Source organism: Staurois parvus, unplaced genomic scaffold (assembly GCF_062004578.1).
Source record: "Staurois parvus isolate SC_StPar_1 unplaced genomic scaffold, SC_StPar_1.0 ptg000669l, whole genome shotgun sequence".
In the NCBI taxonomy this organism is placed as follows: Eukaryota; Metazoa; Chordata; class Amphibia; order Anura; family Ranidae; genus Staurois; species Staurois parvus.
The window spans coordinates 1,588,775-1,610,558 of record NW_028318465.1 but is presented as its reverse complement, the minus strand read 5'-3'; the positions used below and the strand labels follow the sequence as shown (position 1 = coordinate 1,610,558).

At 41.2% G+C, this 21,784-nt stretch overlaps 1 protein-coding gene across 6 annotated transcripts in view; it reads right to left on the bottom strand.

The window, feature by feature from the left end:
* Nucleotides 1-21,784, bottom strand: part of SCN8A (sodium voltage-gated channel alpha subunit 8) — a 226,830-nt gene that overhangs the window by 167,388 nt on the left and 37,658 nt on the right. Inside the window, exon 1 of one of the 6 annotated variants that reach the window (XM_089652046.1) lies at nucleotides 11,867-11,945. The exons of the other annotated variants lie outside the window; for them this stretch is intronic. The gene's annotated coding sequence lies outside the window, so the exon portion shown is untranslated. Of the gene's footprint in view, nucleotides 1-11,866; nucleotides 11,946-21,784 lie in introns of those variants that run through there. 6 annotated transcript variants of the gene reach the window in all.

Below are 21,784 nucleotides of genomic sequence, written 5' to 3'. Positions count from 1 at the left end.
ACAAAAGGCAAAATCCAAGATTCCGTTAGGACTGCCCACCCACCGCCTGTTTTTAATCCCAACACCCTGCTCAGATGGTGCGTGTAGAATGCAGGGATGTTCAGGGCAGGGCTGGTGTTAGGAATCATGGGGCCCCGTACTGCTTACCTGAAAAACCAGCCCGTCAACACAAAATTATCAAAACAATATTTTCACTAAAAATACACTAAAATCATCATTAGTGGACACAAACATAACACAACTTACATCATTCCTGCTAAATCTAAAATTGTATTACGTTAATAAAGTTTTGTGTTAATGAGGTCTTGGGGCTCATTTACATAGATGATGTAGCCTGTGCAGTGTGAATCAGTGTTAAAGCAATGTGCAGGCAGCCTATGTCACGTTAAGGGGATGGAGCAACTGTATGAACAGGTCATAATTTGACATGCGTGTAGGTGCACAGACAGTGTGTATTCGGGCCAATCACCCACACACTTTTCAAATTAGGACTTGTAGCTGTATTTATACAGCCACTGCATCCTCATAGAATGACTGCTCATTCACACTATATGGGCCACAGAACCTGTGTGAATGAGCCCTTAAAATGTTTTTTTTGAGTTTTACAATTTTTTTAAATAATTTAAAAACATTTTTAAAAATGATTAACAATTTTTTTTCAATATTTTTTTACAACGCTGGGTGGGAGCCTGGGTGAATTATCAGAGGTCTAAACAGACCCCTGACATCTTACCTTTGAGACAAAGGGAATAATTGAGGACACATATTCTTCAATTCCTTTCTTTGCAGCCTCAGCTGCACTATAGATGAATGAACGGGAGACAAAGCCCCCTGTTCATTCATAAATTGAAGCATTGCAAACACAGTTTACTATGCTTCAATTATGAATAAACACAGTGAGTGAATGAAGACTCACTGTGTTTATTCATCAACAGTTCAGCAATAATGTTGTTTTAATGAGATACTGTGGAAGTTTTGAGACTTTCACTGAAAGTTGTTAATTGTACTGCAGACACAATAGGCTACAATAATGTAATAGACTACTGTGCATCATGTACAGGTGAAACTCGAAAAATTAGAATATCGTGCAAAAGTTCATTTATTTCAGTAATACAACTTAAAAGGTGAAACTAATATATGAGATAGACTCATTACATGCAAAGCAAGATCGTGAAAGCCGTGATTTGTCATAATTGTGATGATTATGGCTTACAGCTCATGAAAACCCCAAATCCACAAATTAGAAGATTACATGCAATCAATAAAACAAGGATTGTACATAGAACAATATCAGACCTCTGAAAAGTATAAGCATGCATATGTACTCAGTACTTGGTTTGGGCCTCTTTTGCAGCAATTACTGCCTCAAAGCGGCGTGGCATGGATGCTATCAGCCTGTGGCACTGCTGAGGTGTTATGGAAGACCAGGATGCTTCAATAGTGGCCTTCAACTCTTCTGCATTGTTCAGTCTCATGTCTCTTATCTTCCTCTTGGCAATGCCCCATAGATTCTCTATGGGGTTCAGGTCAAGCGAGTTTGCTCCAATCAAGCACAGTAATCCCACGGTCATTGAACCAGGTTTTGGTGCTTTCAGCAGTGTGGGCAGGTGCCAAGTCCTGCTGGAAAATGAAGTCAGCATCCCCATAAAGCTCATCTGCGGAAGGAAGCATGAAGTGCTCCAAAGTCTCCTGGTAGACGGCTGCGTTGACCCTGGACTTAATGAAGCACAGTGGACCAACACCAGCAGATGACATGGCTCCCCTAATCAACACAGACTGTGGAAACTTCACACTGGACTTCAAGCATCTTGCAGTGTGTGCCTCTCCATTCTTCCTCCATACTCTGGGTCCTTGGTTTCCAAATGTGATGCAAAAGTTGCTCTCATCAGAAAAGAGAACTTTAGACCACTGAGCAACAGACCAGGTCTGATTTTCTTTAGCCCAGGTAAGACGCTTATGACACTGTTTGCTGTTCAGGAGCGGCTTGACAAGAGGAATACAACATTTGAAGCCCATGTCCAGGATCCGTCCTTGTGTGGTGGCTCTTGATGCACTGACTCCAGCTTCAGTCCACTCCTTGTGAAAGTCCCCAACACTTTTGAATGTCCTTTTCCTGACAATCCTCTCCAGGCTGTGGTCATCCCTGCTGCTTGTGCACCCTTTTCTTCCACACTTTTCCCTTCCACATAACTTTCTATTAATGTGCTTTGATACAGCACTTTGGGAACATCCAACTTCTTTTGCAATTACCTTTTGAGGCTTTCCCTCCTTATGGAGGGTGTCAATGATGGTTTTCTGCACAACTGTCAGGTCAGCAGTCTTTCCCATGATTGTGATTCCTACTGAACCAAACTGGGAGACCATGTAAAGGCTCAGGAACCCTTTGCAGGTGTTATGGCTTAATTAGCTGATTAGAGTGGGACACTTTGAGCCTAGAATATTGCACCTTTTCACAATATTCTAATTTTCTGAGATTGTGGTTTGGGGTTTTCATGAGCTGTAAGCCATAATCATCACAATTATGACAAATCACGGCTTGGACTATCTTGCTTTGCATGTAATGAGTCTATCTCATATATTAGTTTCACCTTTTAAGTTGCATTACTGAAATAAATGAACTTTTGCACGATATTCTAATTTTTTGAGTTTCACCTGTATATATTATGTTATACCATGGGGGTCCTTTCATTCCTTCACCATATCTGTTCACAAGAAAGTTTGTTTTGGCTGACTGTTATTTAGCTGACAGGACTCTTATACCACCTCCCTAACAAGATTTCACATTATACTGATTTTACTTTGAAAATGCCCAAATGGAGAGTTTTTAAACTTTTCAATTATAATTACAATATAAAGAAAAATAATTTGCCTATGTGGTGGTTAAGCATCATATGCACCTTGCTTTATGTAGTTAAGCGATCCAGCCAGAAGCTAAATACAATTAGAAAAGTTTGCATTGCCTGTAACCTGCTGATGAACATGGAGATGGAGCTGAGAGAACAGTCAGTCGAGCAGAATGGGAAGTAAAGGAAAGCAGAATGAAGAACAGGAGTTCTAAAAGAAAAAAAGGGCAACAAAATGTGAAAATAGGTATGTTTCTAGGTTGAACTACAAATTGCCTACTGTGTAGTTGTACTTGTTCACCTTCAATAATGTTTCTGTTTTGTATCAGGTTTATTTTATAAAGTATAGCATTGAAAAATGTTGGCCTATAACATTGTCCGGAATCAGTGACAGAGATGGCAAGATCTGCGAAAACTGGGACCAGACTGTTTATGCTTTTAGTGACATTTATTCACAGTGAAACACAATCCATCAGCAGACATGAAAATAATGTGAACAAAAACCCCAGTGAAAGAATATCTGACTAATAAACCTAACAGCTAACTATATACTGTATGCAACATGGGGAACAGGGAAAAGCAGGAAAACTGGAGCTGCAGGGGCAGATGGGAAGGGGAAACCAAAACTGGGGTCAGGAACAAAGGAGAGCAGGTACAGAAGGCAGAAGGATACAGTGTACAAGGTACAAGGCAGGAACAAGATCAGGATCACTGGCAACAAGATCTGACAGCAGCAAAACACTGGAGCAAGAGGCACAAACAGGGGAGGACCTAAATACCTTCCCAGCAACGAGCATCAAGTGGAGACTGATTACTGGAGACTGCTGGGAGACACCCCCTGGTGGACACTGGCACTAAAACCCTCCACCCAGGGAACCACAGTGCCACCAGCAGGCAATTTAGGTCTTGACAAACATATTTTTGTCCTGAGCTTGAGTTACTGTAGCTTAGACAGAGGGTATCAAAGAGAAGAGAAAGTATTTTTATTGAAGAAGGAAAGCAAGAAGAGCTTGTATCCAGTGAGTGATTAGGTGAGCAAAGCCAAGGGGAAGCAAGGGGAGTAAGACTTTGAACCCAAAAAGCAGGAGGAGCTTGTAGGAGTGTTCTACACTGAGAGGGAGGCAGGATGGAAGACAGATATTTGCTTTTATTAATCTACCAAGTGAAGGGCAGCATGGTATGAAGACAGTGATTAAAGCAAAAACAGCAATCTGTGCTAAATAAAGTAAAAACACACACAAAAGTCCTAGGAGCAAGGTGGAGGGGTAGGAGGGAGTCTGGTCATATTTAATTGTTTTTAGGTGATCCACACTACTAGCTCAGTAAATGTGTCTTACCACATTAAAACTATGCTACATTGACTAACAAAATGCTAGCATGGATGTTCTTTATATGCATAATCCATCTATACATATACATGACTTACAGAAATGTATCTTAAATCTATCTTCAATGGCTGCCAATGCCCCACATAATAATTACCGCAACCTGACCAGCAATGAAGACGTTAAATGAATAATAAATTATTTATCCGCTTACACTTTACAGGAAATGGGCCTCAATTTATAAACCCATTTATGAACTGTAGCCTTCATACTGTTTATAATGGTGCCAAGAATCCTTACTTCTATGATATCATGAATGAGCAATTTGCTTTTACCAACACAATATTTCAATAACCACAAAATGCATGGCCTGTCTTACTCAGTTCCTTGATTTTAGAGGAGTCTTTCCCTACTTCTTATCCTAAGGGAACATGAACAGATCATCTCTGCACACTTTTGAATAGAAGGACATGTAAGGAAATTCACAACCATTTGGAGAAGCACACTAAAAATTATATTTACATATTTCTTTTAGTGCTTGTTTGGCAGGTAGAGAAACACAGATGTTACGAAAGTAAACTTGTATATTACTTTCAAAGTCTTTGTGCTTTTGAGGTAATGTTGTATCTTATGAATCAATAAAATTTGGAGATTTATGTTTTAATTTAACCAGTTCCCGCCTGGCCTATTGTACAAAGACAGCCGGATGGGACCTCTCTTTTTCTGTGTGGACGTCATATGACATTTTCAATCTTGGCATGTATCACTGATCAGGGTAAAGAGACAATCACGTTGGCTCTTTACCATGTGATCTTCTCTGTCTAATCACAGCTGATCACATGTAAACAAATGCTGGTTATCGGCATTTCCAATATAGGGGGGTTGATTTATTAAAGCCAACACAGCTGTTCACTCTGTAGAAGTTGCACTTTGCAAGGGAATTTTCCCCAAAGCTTAGTGAATGTGGTAAAAAAATTTCCATTTGCAAAGAATACCCAATAGTGTGCAAGGATAAAAAAAAAATCTTTATTTTTGCGTGCACATGATTGATTTTCAAATCATTCACTAAGCTCTGGAGAAAATTCTCTTACAAAGTGCAACTTCCTTTGCAAAATGAATGGTCTATTTGTCTAGTAAATTAACACCATGCTCTACTAAGGTTTTTACACCTCTGAGCACCTGCTGACAATCAATTTACCTAATAATGCATGACTGTCAACAGTGGTAACTACTGTAGCTGGACCCATATTTGTAAAACCGTAAAAGTCCAAAGACTGCTGTTCTCCCGGCAGTAGGAAATGTGGATAGGGAATTATACAGTGTACAGTCCAATGCTAGACGATCCAGTGTTAAATGCTGTATGATGAAAAATCGCTGTTATGACAGGAGAGAGAGAGTACAGCTCAGCCTGAACCGCTGCTCCTTTCTTTTGTACAGACAGGAAGCCTGTAAGATTCAGTGGGAGGGGGTTGGGAATTGTACTGGGAATACAATGGGGGGAGGGGGGGGAGATTTGTGCTTTGATTGAGAAGTATGTGTAGGGGTTTTGCTGGAAGGAGGAAATGGGGGAAAGGTATGTGCTAGGAGGCAAGACGGGGGGGGGGGGCGGATTTATGCTGGGAGGGGGGATGGGGAGGATATCTGTATTGGGAGGGGGGTGGAGAGGGGATTTGTGCTGGGAAGGGATTCGCAAAGTGCCCTGCCAGCACTGACCCTGTCCTCTTCTCTGCTGACTACTGTACTGTACAATGCCCCACTATCCTCTGCCCTGCCGACCCCCTGTACACTGCCCTACTGACATTTATACACTGCACTGTTGACCATGCATCCTCTGTCACCCTGACATTTTTACTGCACCCCACATCATACAGGCTAGGTCAGGCCCTGTGGGGAAGAGCCATGCCAATACGGCGGTGTGGTAAAACATGGTGGGGGGGGGATGACACCATGTTTTACTGCACCAGGTGACACCAACCCTTGCGATGCCACTGATGCAGACTTTTGAAGAGAGGCCATTTAATTTGTTTACTTGTAATGCTTTGGTTTAGGATTGTGCCATTCTGTCATGACCTACAGTTGAAATAAAAGAAATGTGTTTTGCCTGCTCACTCATGTTTTCTTTAAAAATGTTCCATACTGTATATTACCAATTCTCCAAGGGTATGCCAACTTTGGAGCACAACTGTATGTATGTAATAAACACTTTCTAACATGTACTGGAATGAGAAATTACACATTTATATTTTGTGGGGCTTTAAGTAGTTGCATCATTGGGAAACTTTGAAAAACGAATAAAAAAACCCCAAAAAAACAAACTGACATTCCTCAAAGAATAGTATTGGCCAGGCTGCAGCAATAGTAGGCATGTGTTCCACAAAGGCCAGGACACCAGTGGGAGGCCTCTGGGACCTGTTCTAGGACAGACTATTATTAGTAAAATGAAATGGAGAGAATTTCTGCTGATGATACAGGGAACCATTATATGGGTGGGAAATGAACAGGTAATGATTAATGATACAGGTATAGCAGAGAAATAGTCAAAGTGCCCTATCATTTACATGTAATGGTGGCAAAACAACCCACTTGGGACTCAGGCATTTATAAATGAACAGAAGATTTATGGAGCTATACTATAAGCTATAAGGGACATTTTAGTCCTTGGTATACCAATAACATATGTTTAGGTTGCCTGAGGAATTCATAAATATTAAATTGTATGGTGTAGTATTTTACCTATGCCACTTCACATACAGTTAATGTCTACCCCTGATAACATATATAAATCAAAAGAATGGTTTTATTTACAAAACGAATGGGTACCACCCTGTTTGAGATGTCACCAGCCATGGATCTGTACAAGAGGCACATGTAGGGGTTGATGCTAGTGAATGCGTATTCCCAGCTGGTAAAATACAGTAAAATATAAAGGATATAAAAGTCAGAGATATGCTCATGTTGAAAAGAATGACATGCACAGACCATTGTCAATGGATGCGTGCTCCTGCATAAATGGAGATTAGTACCCCTTTATACTGACTATTACAGCCATGCATACCTGGAAATTCAGGAGCAAAGATTTTGCCCAAGTTTGCCCAAAATATATTACAATGTTTAATTTTCCAATATCTGCAAACTGTAAATATCTGTTTTGAAAGGAGTACCCCTTTAATAAATGGGGAATATAACAATAGCATTCCTGAGCTGTCAGCCATCATTGCATGAGGCTGTGCTAGGAGCTTAAGCAGGGCTATTTGGCATTGGGAGAGGACGTGAGGGAGGGGAGCCACTAAAATCCGACATTACAAGTAGTGTTTCAGAATGTCTGAAACAGCAGCTGTGGCTCTGTAAATAGACCCGCTTTTGACAAACTTAAAGGATAAGTTCACCTTTAGGCTCCCTGTTGTGACAGCTAGCGGGGGATCTTCTCCCTCCCACTAGCGGTCACAATTAAAAAAAAAAAAATGCAGCCGTACGGGAAACTCAGACACAAATCTTGTTTGCCCAAAAAATATTATACACTTTAATTCTCCAACATCTGCTGAAAAATGAAAGTATTTGTTTTGAAGTGAATATCCCTTTAATAAATGGTGAAAATATCAGCAGCAACAGCAGTACCTACTTTCTCCCTGTGTCTTTCATGCAGTATACAGTTTGCCCCCAAAATAAAGGTACACTTCAATTTTCAATAGGTTATAGACAATAATAGTGCTAACCATAGAGTACTGCACTGCAGTTTCCTTAATCAGTTGCAGACTCTGGGCATTCTACACATGCCCCAAAAAAATGTCATCATTGTACATAGGGCGTGTGTAGAACAGAACGTCCAGTCCCCCTTCCCCATGCCTGTACAGGCAATTCAGCTCTGATTAATGACAGCTACATTGCAGTAGTACACAGAGAAGGTGCCAGCAACTGGAGCTGTCAAAAAAAAAAAAAAAAAAAAAAAAAGAGTCTGACAATGTTTGTCAACAGCATTGCTCAGTCAGGAATACAGAAACATTGTTTCATTTTGTATCTGTTTATTCTTCTACAGATCTGTAGATGCAGTTAAAGCAACCTGAAAAGTTAAAGCAAGTTGTTTTCATTAATTTATTTCAGGTACTTATTTATTTCATTCATTCATTAATTGAAATGTTCCTCTGTTTAACCCCTTATTACCCTTAGTTTACTTGAATCAGCCCTAAATAACTCATTCTCTTTCTCCAATTATATTTTCTCAGATTTTTTTTGTTTCTATTTTAATACGTCAACTTTTTTTTGTTATTGTCTGCTTTGTTCACATTGGGGGAAAAAAACGCAGCATTAAGAAAAAAAAAAACCTACTTTACTTCATTTGTAAATAATTCTGCAATGCTCTGTACTAGAATCATAAATTTGTCATTTTAAACATGACAAATTGCAGAATAAAATGCACACTTTTATGTGCAGTAACATTATTTATTTTTAACACCTTGCCCTCCAGAGGATTTACTCCCCTTCCTGACCAGGCCATTTTTTGCGATATGGCGCTGCGTTACTTTAACTGACAATTGTGCAGTCATGCAATGCTGCACCCAAATATGTCCATTTTACCACAAATACAGTTGTATTTCAGTGGTATTTGATCACCTCTGCGTTTTTTATTTTTTGCACTATAACAAAAAACTAACAAAAAAAGACTGCTAATTTTGGGGAAAAAAACAATATTTTTGACTTTTTGCAATAAAACATATCCAGTAAAAAAATTAAAAAAATTAATTTTGTCATAGGTTACGCCAAATGTATTCTGCTGAATGTCTTTGCTAGAAAAAAAATCCCAATATGTGTAAATTAATTGGTCTACGTGAGCGTTATAGCGTCTACAAATGGCAGTATATATACTGGAATTTTTTTAGACTAGTAATGGTGGCAATCAGCGACTTAGAGCGGGACTGAGGTGGGCATTCTGACACTGGGTGGGAACTAACTGCCTCTGACATCCCCTGTGACACTAATACAGTGATCAGTGCTAATAAAAAGCACGGACACTGTACTAATGACACTGGGCAGGAAGGGGTTAACATCTGGGACAATCAAAGGGTTAACTGTGTGCTGAATGTGTTTTACTAGGGAAACATGCTGCTGTGCAGAGAAATACACAGGAGCAGATTATTGCTGGCAGGAGAGAGACCTGTGTTGTTTACACACACAGGTCTCTCCCATCATTTTCCCTCGGCGATCGCCAGGTGCCGGCGGGGAATCTCTGGCTGGGACCTGGTGATTGGTATCTGTAGCCAACAATGGCGGTGCAGGTAGGGTGGTGCGTGTATGCACACGCACCCCCTTACCCAGAAATGCAAAATCATGTATATATACACACGTGATTTTGCGCAGCTCTGCCGCCCCGTAGCAGTATTTCTGCTATAGGGCGGCGGGGAAGCGGTTAAACTAACTCTGTAAAATACAGAAAATGTGCATTTTGACTAAATATTGCAAGAAAAAAAAACATGGTTGCAAGACAATATTCAGAAAGAGAAAGCCATGTTTGTAAGTAAAAAACCAATACAGTCATGGCCGAAATTGTTGGCACCCTTGATATTTTTCCTGAAAATCAAGTATTTCACACAAAAAAGGTATTGCATTAACACATGTTTTGCTATACACATGTTTATTCCCTTTGTATGTATTGGAACAAATATAAAACAGAGGCAGAAAAGCAAATATGACATAATGTCACACAAAACCCCAAAAATGGGCTGGACAAAAGTATTGGCACCCTTAACTTAATATTTGGTTGCACACCCTTTGGAAAACATAACTGAAATCAGTCGCTTCCTATAACCATCAATAAGCTTCTGACACCTCTCACCCGGAATTTTGGACCACTCTTCCTTTGCAAACAGCTCCAGGTCTCTCTTATTGGAAGGACACCTTTTCCCAACAGCAATTTTAAGATCTCTCCACAGGTGTTCAATGGGATTTAGATCTGGGCTCATTGCTGGCCACTTCAGAACTCTCCAGCGCTTCTTTGCCATCCATTTCTGAGTGCTTTTTGACGTATGTTTGGGGTCATTGTCCTGCTGGAAGACCCAGGATCTTGGACGCAAACCCAGCTTTCTGACACTGGGCCCTACAGTGCGACCCAAAATCCTTTGGTAATCCTCAGATTTCATGATGCCTTGCACACAGTCAAGGCACCCAGTGCCAGAGGCAGCAAAACAACCCCAAAACATCATTGAACCTCCACCATATTTTACCGTAGGTACTGTGTTTTGTTCTTTGTAGGCCTCATTCCGTTTTCGGTAAACAGTAGAATGATGTGCTTTACCGAAAAGCTCTATCTTGGTCTCATCTGTCCACAAGACGTTTTCCCAGAAGGCTTTTGGCTTACTCAAGTACATTTTGGCAAACTGTAGTCTTGCTTTTTTATGTCTCTGTGTCAGCAGTGGGGTCCTCCTGGGTCTCCTGCCATAGCGTTTCATTTCATTTAAATGTCGACGGATAGTTCGCGCTGACACTGATGCTCCCTGAGCCTGCAGGACAGCTTGAATGTCTTTGGAACATGTTTGGGGCTGCTTATCCACCATCCGGACTATTCTGCGTTGCAATCTTTCATCAATTTTCCTCATCCGTCCACGACCAGGGAGATTAGCTACAGTGCCATGGGTTGCAAACTTCTTGATAATGTTGCGCACTGTGGACAAAGGCAAATCTAGTTCTCTGGAGATGGACTTGTAACCTTGAGATTGTTGATATTTTGCCACAATTTTGGTTCTCAGGTCCTCAGACAGTTCTCGTCTCCTCTTTCTGTTGTCCATGCTTAGTGTGGCACAGACAGACACACAATGCAAAGGTTAAGTGAACGTCTCTCCTTTTTATCTGCTTTCAGGTGTGATTTCTATATTGCCCACACCTGTTACTTGCCCCAGGTGAGTTTACAGGAGCATCACATGCTTGTAACATTCTTATTTATCCGCAGTTGTGAAAGGGTGCCAATACTTTTGTCCAGCCCATTTTTGGAGGTTTGTGTGACATTATGTCGAATTTGCTTTCTTTCCTCCCTTTTTTTGTTTTGTCCCAATACACACAAAGGGAATAAACATGTGTATAGCAAAACATGTGTTAATGCAATACGTTTCGTGAGAAATACATGATTTCCTGGAGAAATATCAAGGGTGCCAACAATTTCGGCCATGACTGTATATGTATTTGCATTATCGTAAGTAATGACAAATTTATCACTGAATACACAGGTCCATATCAGAAATGTAACAATTGCTCTGGTCTATAAAGGGTGAACAGGCGTGACAGGCAAAGTGGTTAAGGAAAGAGAAAAACAATTTTGGATGAATGTGGTGTTGTTTCACCATAAGTGACCGTAGGGCAGCACAATGTTGTTTTAATACATTTCTGAAGGTGCACTGACTGTAAGTAGCAGTCACGCTACTCCCCTGTAGAACAGCCCAGGACCCACCAAATCTAAGCCACTCTGTAATGCAACCAATAGTGCTTCCTTGTGGTGGGCCCCTTCTATATCATGTTCTGTACCACTGGCCATTACTGCCTCATGGTGAGGGCATATAGTTGGCAGAACAGTTCCCCCAGATTATCTTGACTTTCCATATATTACAGAAAGGGGGTAGCATGTAGTACAGAATTCACTTTGCAACTTGTTTGTCGCAGTGTGCAATTATTATTTTTGGGAGTATTGACAATTATATGAGCAATGACCATACTAACCAATAAAAGTGCATATAGACAGTATGGTGCTAAGTCAGTGGCAGCGACCGGGAAGTTGCACCATGCATCTTGGGATGCTCTGTAGGGAGGCTGGTTCCCAAGCATCTGGAAGTGCCTGTTGGTTAAAGTAAGTGCTATTTTACAATTTTTATTTATCACCACACAGATTCATTTTAAATGTTCTTTGTTGGTAGTTTGCATTCTTTTCTAACCAGTGCAAAGCAATGCATTTCAGAGATGTCCAACTACAATTAACATATTTGCTATTCATGTTTAGCCTTGTCAGTGCAAATACAACCTAGCTAATAAGTAATGCACAGTTTCTGAAAAAAACAACATAATTTCATTGTGATAGAACAAGAAGTTTCTACAGAATTTGATTAGATGAATCTCACATCTACAGGCTACTGTGCACAGGTTGCCAGAACTGCATAGCCCGAACTATCATCTTTCGGGAGGAGAGACTTTTCAGATGAATCCGTGTTAAGTGCATTGGCCATGGTCCATTTTTGCATTTAAGGTTACCCAGTTCATTTATATTTAAAGCGTTAGGATCACAACGTCCATGCTTTGCTTTTCTTCTTTAATGGTTAAGTAGGCCTATACGAGAAATCCCATATTCTCTCCAAGGCATGCGGCCATCTAAGTTACTTTGTATTTTTACCATATTTAAGAAGTATAAAAAGTGCTTTATATGCTATATTTAATGTGCACCTATATTACCTACAAAAATGCCCCAAAACATTCTCTACTTCAGTTTAAAATACATGTGTAATTTTGGAGAAAATGATGCCACAGAACAAGTGCTTTCCTTTCTTTTTTTTTTTATTTTATAAAGGCTTTGGAATGGATGATACAAAATCTCGCAGTCTGTACTAATTAGGGCCACACTATATGAGGTGACAGATGTTTTGCCGCATTGTAAAACATCTGTCACCACAGGGACACACAGGAAACAATTGTTTCCTATATGTCCCATTTACACTGCAACATAGCCTAGCATGCTGTATTTTATCATTGAGCACCAGGCTGAATCGCACTGCAATGTCAGGCAGAGCAGCACATTGCGTTGCCTGACTTTGCAGTGAATGAAATGTACATTTTGTACACTTCATATAAAAGGTGTCCTTGTATGAAACTGAGATCAGTGGTGATCCTAAGGATCGTTGCTGATCTCAGATCATTAGTGGTTTAGGAAACAGAGATGATCAGCGGAGAACATGTTCTCCACTGATCATCTCAGCGCACAGAGAATCTGTCAGAAACAGCCAGTGTATGAAGGAGCGATGTCAGCCCCACCAGAGGAGGGAGAATTGAGGGAGCAGCAAGCGATGCAGCGGTAATTTGCCACTGCTTAGCAAACTGTGTGTTTGACTGATTTCTTACTGTAATCTCGTGAGATTACAGTAACAGCAGCCATTTTCTAGAGTTCAAAATGTTTGTAGATTGCTTCTCTCCTCATTAGGAGAAGCGATCTACACCACTTCATGCACAGGCATTCAGAGGAGAACTGTCTCCTCTGAGAATGCCGAAGAACTGAGCAGTGGTCATTTACCACTGCATGATAAAAGCACACCAAAGCTGGTACAAAAAAAAAAAAAAGAAGGGAAACGTGTGAAGAATTGAAAAGCAATCCACACTAACACTTAGTGCAGCCAACAATGCAGAGGGACCGCAGTGGTAGATCTCTGTTCTTTTGAGAGCTTGAGCGAGTTGCTCCCTCCCCTTCCAAAGCCGGCACTCCAGTGAGTGTAGGTAGGGCAGAGCAGAGAGCAGTGACTGACAGTCACCAACTTTCTGCTTATGGAGCACTGATAGTTTTATAGTGCCTTGAAAAAGTCTTCATACTCCTTGACATTTTCCACATTTTGTCATGTAACAACCAAAACCGTAATGGGATTTTATGTGATAGACCAACACAAAGTGGAACATAATTGTGAAGTGAAAGGAAAATGATAAATGGTTTTCAGCATTTTTTACAATATCTGAAAAGTGCGGTGTGCATTTGTATTCAGCCCCCCGCCTCATGTACATGGGGCATTTGGAAAACTCTTCTGAATTATGGAAATTGACTGCTGGAAAACGCAGGTTAAAAAACGTCAGTTTATCTAAGTTTGCATACTACGTTTATGTGCATTTAGAAGCATTTTTACAAGATAACCTCAGGAGATCTTCCCAAATGCCCAGAATGCACTGAAAAATAGTACAAAATGAACTATTTCAGAAATTTTGAGAGAAATAGAGAGAGCAGAAGCAGAGAGAGCAGTATGTGTTAAGATGACCTGTCTTTTCTGGTTGTATTCACTATGGAGCCCATCATGAGGATAATGCAGCACATTCTACCATTTTTTCCTTCACAAAAAACCTGGAACTGACCTCGCCAGTGTACTAGGTTAATTTGAATACAGGGAAAACGCTTTGCATGCATTTCTGATGATGATGCATTTCTGGACATGGAACAGTTAAAAAACACTTCTAAACACCAACGCTTATAAATGTGGTTAAGTGTCTGGTGTTTGAAACGCTGGTAAAATCTACTTCTGCAAGTTTAGTGAGTTAAAAAAAAAAATGACTGTAAACGACTATGTGTACATGGACACATAGCAAAACATTAAGGAGAGTTCAGGGGCTGCTGCAAAAAACACTGAACAGATCCTGAACATCAGTTTAGGAGCTGCAGTGTAAATGAGCCCTAACTCTGATACCCCTAACTAAAATCTAGTGGAACCAAATGCCTTCAGAAGTCACCTAATTAGTAAATAGAGTCCACCTATGAGTAATTTAATGTCAGTATAAATACAGCTGTCCTGTGAAGCCCTCAGGGATTTATTAGAGAACATTAGTGAACAACCAGCATCATGAAGGCAAAATGAACACGCCAGATAGGTCAGGGATACAGTGGTGAAGTTTAAAGCAGGGTTAGGTTATAAAAAAATATCCCAAGCTTTGAACATCTCACAGACCAAAACGGAAAGAGTATGGTACAACTGCAAACCTACCAAGACATGGCTGTCCACCTAAACTGACAGGCCGGACAAGGAGAGCATTAATCAGAGAAGCAGCCAAGAGGCTCCAGGTAACTGGCAGAGATCCACGGCTCAGGTGGAAGAATCTGTCCACAGGACAACAATTAGCCATGCACTCCACAAATCTGGCCTTTATGGAAGAGTGACAAGAAAGCAGCCATTGTTGAAATAAAGCCATAAGAAGTCCTGTTTGTAGTTTGTGAGAAGCCATGTGGGGGACACAGCAAACATGTGGAAGAAGGTGCTCTAGTCAGATCAGACCAAAATTGAACTTTTTGGCCTAAAAGCAAAACGATATGTGTGGCGGAAAACTAACACTGCACATCACCCTGAACACACCATCCCCACTGTGAAACATGGTGGTGGCAGCATCATGTTGTGGGGATGATTTACTTCAGCAAGGATAGGTAAGCTGGAGTTGATGGGAAGATGGATGGAGCCAAATACAGGGCAATCTTAGAAGAAAACCTGTTAGAGTCTGAAAAAGACTTGAGACTGGGGCAGAGGTTCACCTTCCAGCAATACAATGATCCTAAATGCACAGCCAGAGCTACAATTGAATGGTTTAGATCAAAGCATATCCATGTGTTAGAATGGCCCAAAGTCCAGACCTAAATCCAATTGAGAATCTGTGGCAAGACTTGAAAATTGCTGTTCACAGATGCTCTCCATCCAATCTGACAGACCTTGAGCTATTTTGAAAAGAAGAATGGGCACAAATGTCACGCTCTAGCTGTGCAAAGCTGGTAGAGACATCCCCAAAAAGATTTGCAGCTGTAATTGCAGCGAAAGGTGGTTCTACAAACTATTGACTCAGGGGGCTAAATACAAATGCACACCACACTTTTCACATATTTGTAAAAAAATGTGAAAACCATGTATCATTTTTCTTCCAATTCACAATTATGAGTCACTTTGTGTTGGTCTATCACCCACAATACATACAATAAAACACATTTACATTTTTGGTTGTAACATGACAAAATGTGGAAAATTTCAGGGGGTATGAATACTTTTTCAAGGCACTGTAAAGTTCTCAGTGTTAGAGCCAGTGGGGGACAAATGCAGCACTGGATGGATGCTGTATCCACCTAGGTAGGTATAATTTCTTTAAAAAAAACCTCAAAACCCTAAACTTCTCATTTAAGAGGTTAATGGGATTGATGAAGTTGTACTACGTTCACTGCTATCTTTGATAAGTCATGTGGTCATATGCCAGTATTACTGACGTCTATCTCCTGCATAAAAAACACCAAGTAAATTAATTACTTAGCTGCAGACAAGCATCTGCTTTCTTTGCAACATCTAATGCATTACGTCTTCTGAGGCAGAACAGCAATATACTGTATCTGAGTACTAAATGTCACCATATGTTTATAAAATTATATTATCCCCATAGATGTTATTCAGTGATAAACACCTCACTATAAGATAGATTATCCTAAATACACCTTGTAAAGTTACTAAGAGGTCCAGTTTTTTTCTGACTCTAGTGTACCTTTAAATCTCAGATATCTACTGGGAGTCTGGAGCTCCTAAATAACATTCATTACATTTTTCACTTTTATTTAATCATGAAAGGGACCACGTGCACATAGCACTTGGTGATGTTCGAATCAGTGGCACTGTTGGAGATTAAAATCCCCTTATTTTCTGACTGTAATGGGTATGGGTGTTCCAGTAATGGGTTGTACAGCCAGCACTCAGCCCTGCCTCCTCTCTAAGATGACTGTTCTTTCACTAGTATGAATTTTAAAAAATCAATGCTACCCTAGCAACATAGATAGTTCATTTATTACAGTAAAAGATCACTCAGCTATGCAGCTTTGTGTGTTTGTCTGCAGCTGCATGTACACTTACACAGCCCTGGACGCAGCATCAAACAACCCCATAGCACTGTGTGATCTTTCACATTTAAAAATGAACAATCAGCACTGTTGGGACAGGTGTTGTCTATCACACAGACTGGCAGGCCTGACTTAAAAGTAAAAGATTATGCAGTGCCGAAGGGCTGTGTGATATATCCACCAGGGATTGTGTGTGTCTAGAAGCTGCCGCAGATAGACAAACAACCCCATAGACTGTGATCCCTCCAGGAGAAAGAGGTGACCCCAGACACTGAGCCCTCCTCACAGACCTCTGCTTCCGGGTATGAAGGAAGAGCACTCCAGCACAATCCCTGGTTAAGGAGCACGCCTACTAGAGGTCAGAAAAAGTACAGCAGCCTGAGCCCTTGATACGAACCAATCGTTCTGCAGATTGGGGGAATGTAGCCCAGAACGAGCACCCATTACAGACTCCCCCGTCCAGAGGTCACAAGGAAATAGCCCAGCGTGGAGCCCCATTACGGACCCCTTCTTCTACTGACCACAGGGAAATAGCCCAGCATGGAGCCCCATTACGGATTCCTTCCACTAACCACATGGAAACGACCAAGAATAGAGCACCATTACGGACCCCTTCTTCCATTGACCACAAGGAAATAGCCCAGCGTGGAGCCCCATTACTGACCCCTTCTTCCACTGACCACAAGGAAATAGCCCAGTGTGGAGCCCCATTATGGACCCCTTATTCCACTGACAACAGGGAAATAGGGAAGCCTACCCCAAACTCACCTAACAACCGATCTCCTCCACTCCTTCTACCACTCCAGCCCCCACAGCCACTTCCTCCTGTACCACTATCCCCTCCCTCCTAGATTGTAAGCTCGAAAGAGCAGGGCCCTCGAACCCCTCGTGTATTGTATTTTACTGTTTTGTCTCATGTTCTGTCCCCCCCGCTATTGTACAGCGCTGAGCAAACCCTTTGGCGCTATATAAATACTGTATAATAATAATAATAATAATAATCTTTTGTGAACAGCAGTGATGGTCTCCAGACTGGCCCCTGTTGCCACAGACCAGACTTGTCACCACCCTGCTTAGCAACAGCAGGGAAGATTCCAAGTGCTACAAACACTTGGTCTCCTAAGGAATTGAATAAAAGTTTTAGCAGTGTATTGAAACCTCTCTTTTACATTATTTTGTGTTGTTTGTTTTGTTTTGTGGAACAGTAGCATTTCTTTAACATTACTGAACAATATTTAGTGGAAACTGAAGGTAATAATTCAAAATCGCTATAATTCAAATATAAATTGAAAAGCTTCCCTGAATATGTCACTCAATCTAATCAGTAAACTGCTCCATATGGAAACTTTCTTTTATTATTGACTATACATAAACCATTTTTTCTGTTTTCTGAGGATTAGCAGATAGAGCTGGATTCTCCAGTTATGTACTTTGCACTATTGTAAACAGGAGCGTAACTACAGATCATCGAGACCATAGCAAAATTTTGATAGGTTCCCCAGTGGTCTACCTACTGTCATTGATCTTAACAGAAGGTGTGTCTAAATAACGTACAGGTAGCAGGAGAGCTGTCTGCATGGACAGTACACTACTAGGGGCCACAGCAAGTTATCAGGGAATAGCAGAGAGTCACTGCATGGAAGTTAAGGATAAGTTCACCTTTTTATGGTGGAACATGTAACATTTTCCCAATGCTGCAGCCGCCGCCCACTGCCCCACCGTGACAGAAGTACGGGGAGAAGTTTCCCATACAAACTCTCAGATTTGAAAACAGCACGGCCGCATCATTCATTCACAGTGTTCCGAGAATGAATGAACTGCAAGTCTCGACAACCTTAGCAGCTGTTGGCTTGTGGTTTTCAATGAACTGCCACAGCGCTGTGGTGCGCCATGATAGTTCATTGAATCTTCCTGTCAGTATATCTGCTTGCCCATACATCCCATACGGTCAAGCAGATATACGGACAGATCTGCAGGAGACTTGCATGGCACCAGTGATCTACTGATTTAAAGGCACCTGCAGACTAAAATAATAAATGCACATTTTTTTTTACCTGCAAAAAACGTGCATTTAATATTTTTGTGCAAAAGGTGAACTTATCCTTTAAAGTGATTGTAAAGCTTAAATTTTTTTGAAACTTTGCACACAGCAACCCTGATCATTCTCTTCTCAGGTCCCCCGCTGGTGTTCCTGGCTCCTCTTCAGTGAGTGACCACAAAAGAAGCCATTTCCCTGAGCCCTGCTGCCTGTGTACATAGACACAGACAGCAGAGCATGGCCCTGCCCCCTTCTTTCTTGTCACAGAGCTTGAATGACAGCAGCAGGAGCAAATGCTGCAAGTGGTAGCAGAGAAAAAAAAGTTATTTATTTATCACAAGTATGTACATAGTGCAAACAATTCATGCAGCACCTTACATATTGTACATTCAGTTCAGGAGCCTATAATCTAAGATGTCTATCTCACTTGCAAAAAATACTAGGGCCAGTTTGTATAGGAGTCAATTAACTCACCCGCATGTCTTTGGAGTATCAGAGGAAACCTAAGTACCCAGAGAAAACCCACAATGCACAGGAAGAACCAGGAAAACTCCATGCAGGTGGTGCCCTCAATGGGAATCAAACTGAGGACCCTAGTGCTGCAAAGTAGAAATGATAACCACTAAAAACTGTTAAAAAAACAAGAGTTTAGTAACAATAAAGAAACAATTATCACAATAGTTTACATCACAGCATTGTAGGCTTACAATTACTCGATCACCCTAACACATGTCTTAAATTGTTTTTAAACTGTGACTTATTTTTGCAGAACTACAAAAAGCTATCATGTCCACTTTTAGTTGAGGAGACACTGGGATTTTTAAACCCGGAGATTAGTTAGACATAGATGGATAAAAGGGAAGTATGGCCAAAGCTTTTTTGGCTATACGTCTCCAGAAGGTCACAGTAGTGCACTTACATGTGCTCTCCTGTGACCCAAAGTCAGCTAATAGTAGGCTAGAGCTCGCTACCTGCTCCAGGATCTGGAAGGATCCTGACAATATTGTTGGGATCCACCTGGTTGCCTGATCAGCAGCTGGCTCAGTCTCTCAACACACCGCCTGATCCCCTCTTCAGCCCAGTGCATCAGTGAGCTGACAGTCACTGTTCTCTGCTCTGAGAAGACTGAGAGCTGAGCAGTCAGTCACATGACTGCTCTCAACGTCAGAGCTGACATGGGACATCTACAGCATCATAGTGACGCTGCAGCATGGAGGTGAGTATGTGTTGTGCTTTTTCAAATTTCACAGTTCTTTAATTTTCAGTGCTGAACAAGATGAACAGAAGCTCCTAGTGCAATAAGTTTACGCTACTAAGACTACGCTAAACAAATTCCCCCTATTGCACAGCCTGAAAAAGTGGATCTGTGACTGATATCAGTTCTTACTGATTATAAATGGCACAGGGGGAACAGAGTCAGTATCAAAAGTAGCATCTGCAATCCTTAAAGGCTAAGATAACTTTTTTTTCCCTAAAATCCAGTACCATTAGTGTACCTCAGTTGAAGAAAAATAAAAGCTTACTTTGATTTTGAGAACAAGGCCTTACCTTAACCCTTGCTGTATTTCTTAAAAAGTTTCATCACTTCCTGTCTTGTAGATTTAGGATGGAGAAGCAAGTAAGACACAGGAAGGAGATTACTAGCTGACCTTATTAGCACACACATCCTGCACTGACCTCATTAAAACAAACACCCATCAACTATTTATTCACAGCATTCCTGTCATCTCTGCACGCATGCATTTGCCTGGCTACCCCAGTGTCCCTGTGTTATCTTTACTTACACACAAATTATTCATGTTTAAAGTCTAAATGTTAAGATTTTTTAAATATAAAAATAATGATCATGTCATACTTACCTGCTCTGTGTAATGGTTTTGCACAGTGCATCCCCACCAGCGCTCCCGGCTTGCCCCTGCTGAGTACCCCCAGAGCAAGCTGCTTGCTCTGGTGGCACTCATGCATGCACACTCTCAACCTGCCTCTGGCCCTGACCCTCCTCGCTGGCTGTGATTGACAGCAGAGGGAGCCAGTGAGGAGGCCAGGGCAGTTCAATGAGTTGATAGCCTGTGGATAAATTCTTGGCGGTGCAGCCCTCCTCAGACTGGGAAGTCATCAGAACTGGAAAGGCAGCACACAGGTGGCACAAACACCTATCGCATTATCCAATGTTTATTATAAAAGACAAAAAAAAAAATACTCACAAAATAAAGTACATGCAAAAGCCTAAACGCCACAATGATAGCCCACAATGATGGCAGAGTGTCCAACTGGTGGTACGGTTGGCCTGCTGATGTGTTTTAGGGACATGTCCTCTTCCTCAGAGCTGAACAAGGAAGAAAGCTCTGAGGAAGGGGATATGTCCCCAAAATGCGTCAGATGACAACCGTACCACCAGTAGGACACTACCATCATTGTGGCATTTAGGCTTTTGCATGTACTTCATTTTGTGAGTATGTTTTTTGTCTTTTTACTTTTATAATAAACCTTGGATAATGCGCTAGGTGTTTGCGCCACCTGTGTGCTTCCTTATGAGTTTGGATTCAGTCCAGTACAAAAAGCAGGCACAGTGGTATGGATCAGTGAACTGTACTTTTATTTATGATGTGCAGAGAGATACAGTATAGCCAGTGAACATCAACATGTTTTAGCCATTAGAGCCTTAATCATGACAGAGTCATGATTAAGGCTGTAATGGGTGAAACGTGATGACTTTCACTGGCTGTATCTCCCTGCACATCATAAATAAAAGTACCGTATGCTAATCCCTACCACTGTCCAGGGTTTTCCACTGGACTATGCAATTGTGAAGCTTCAGAAACCTTAGACTGAGCACTGAGTGTAGATGCACACTGTGGGGGTTTGGTCCGAACATGGAAGTTAGCTGTATTGCTGGGCCAATGTGCTGTGGGTGAGTACACAAAAAGGGGAGGTGCATCTGGCTTCATTAACCTAATACGGCTACATGGCCATATGGATCAACATGACTTATGTTAATATGTTACTG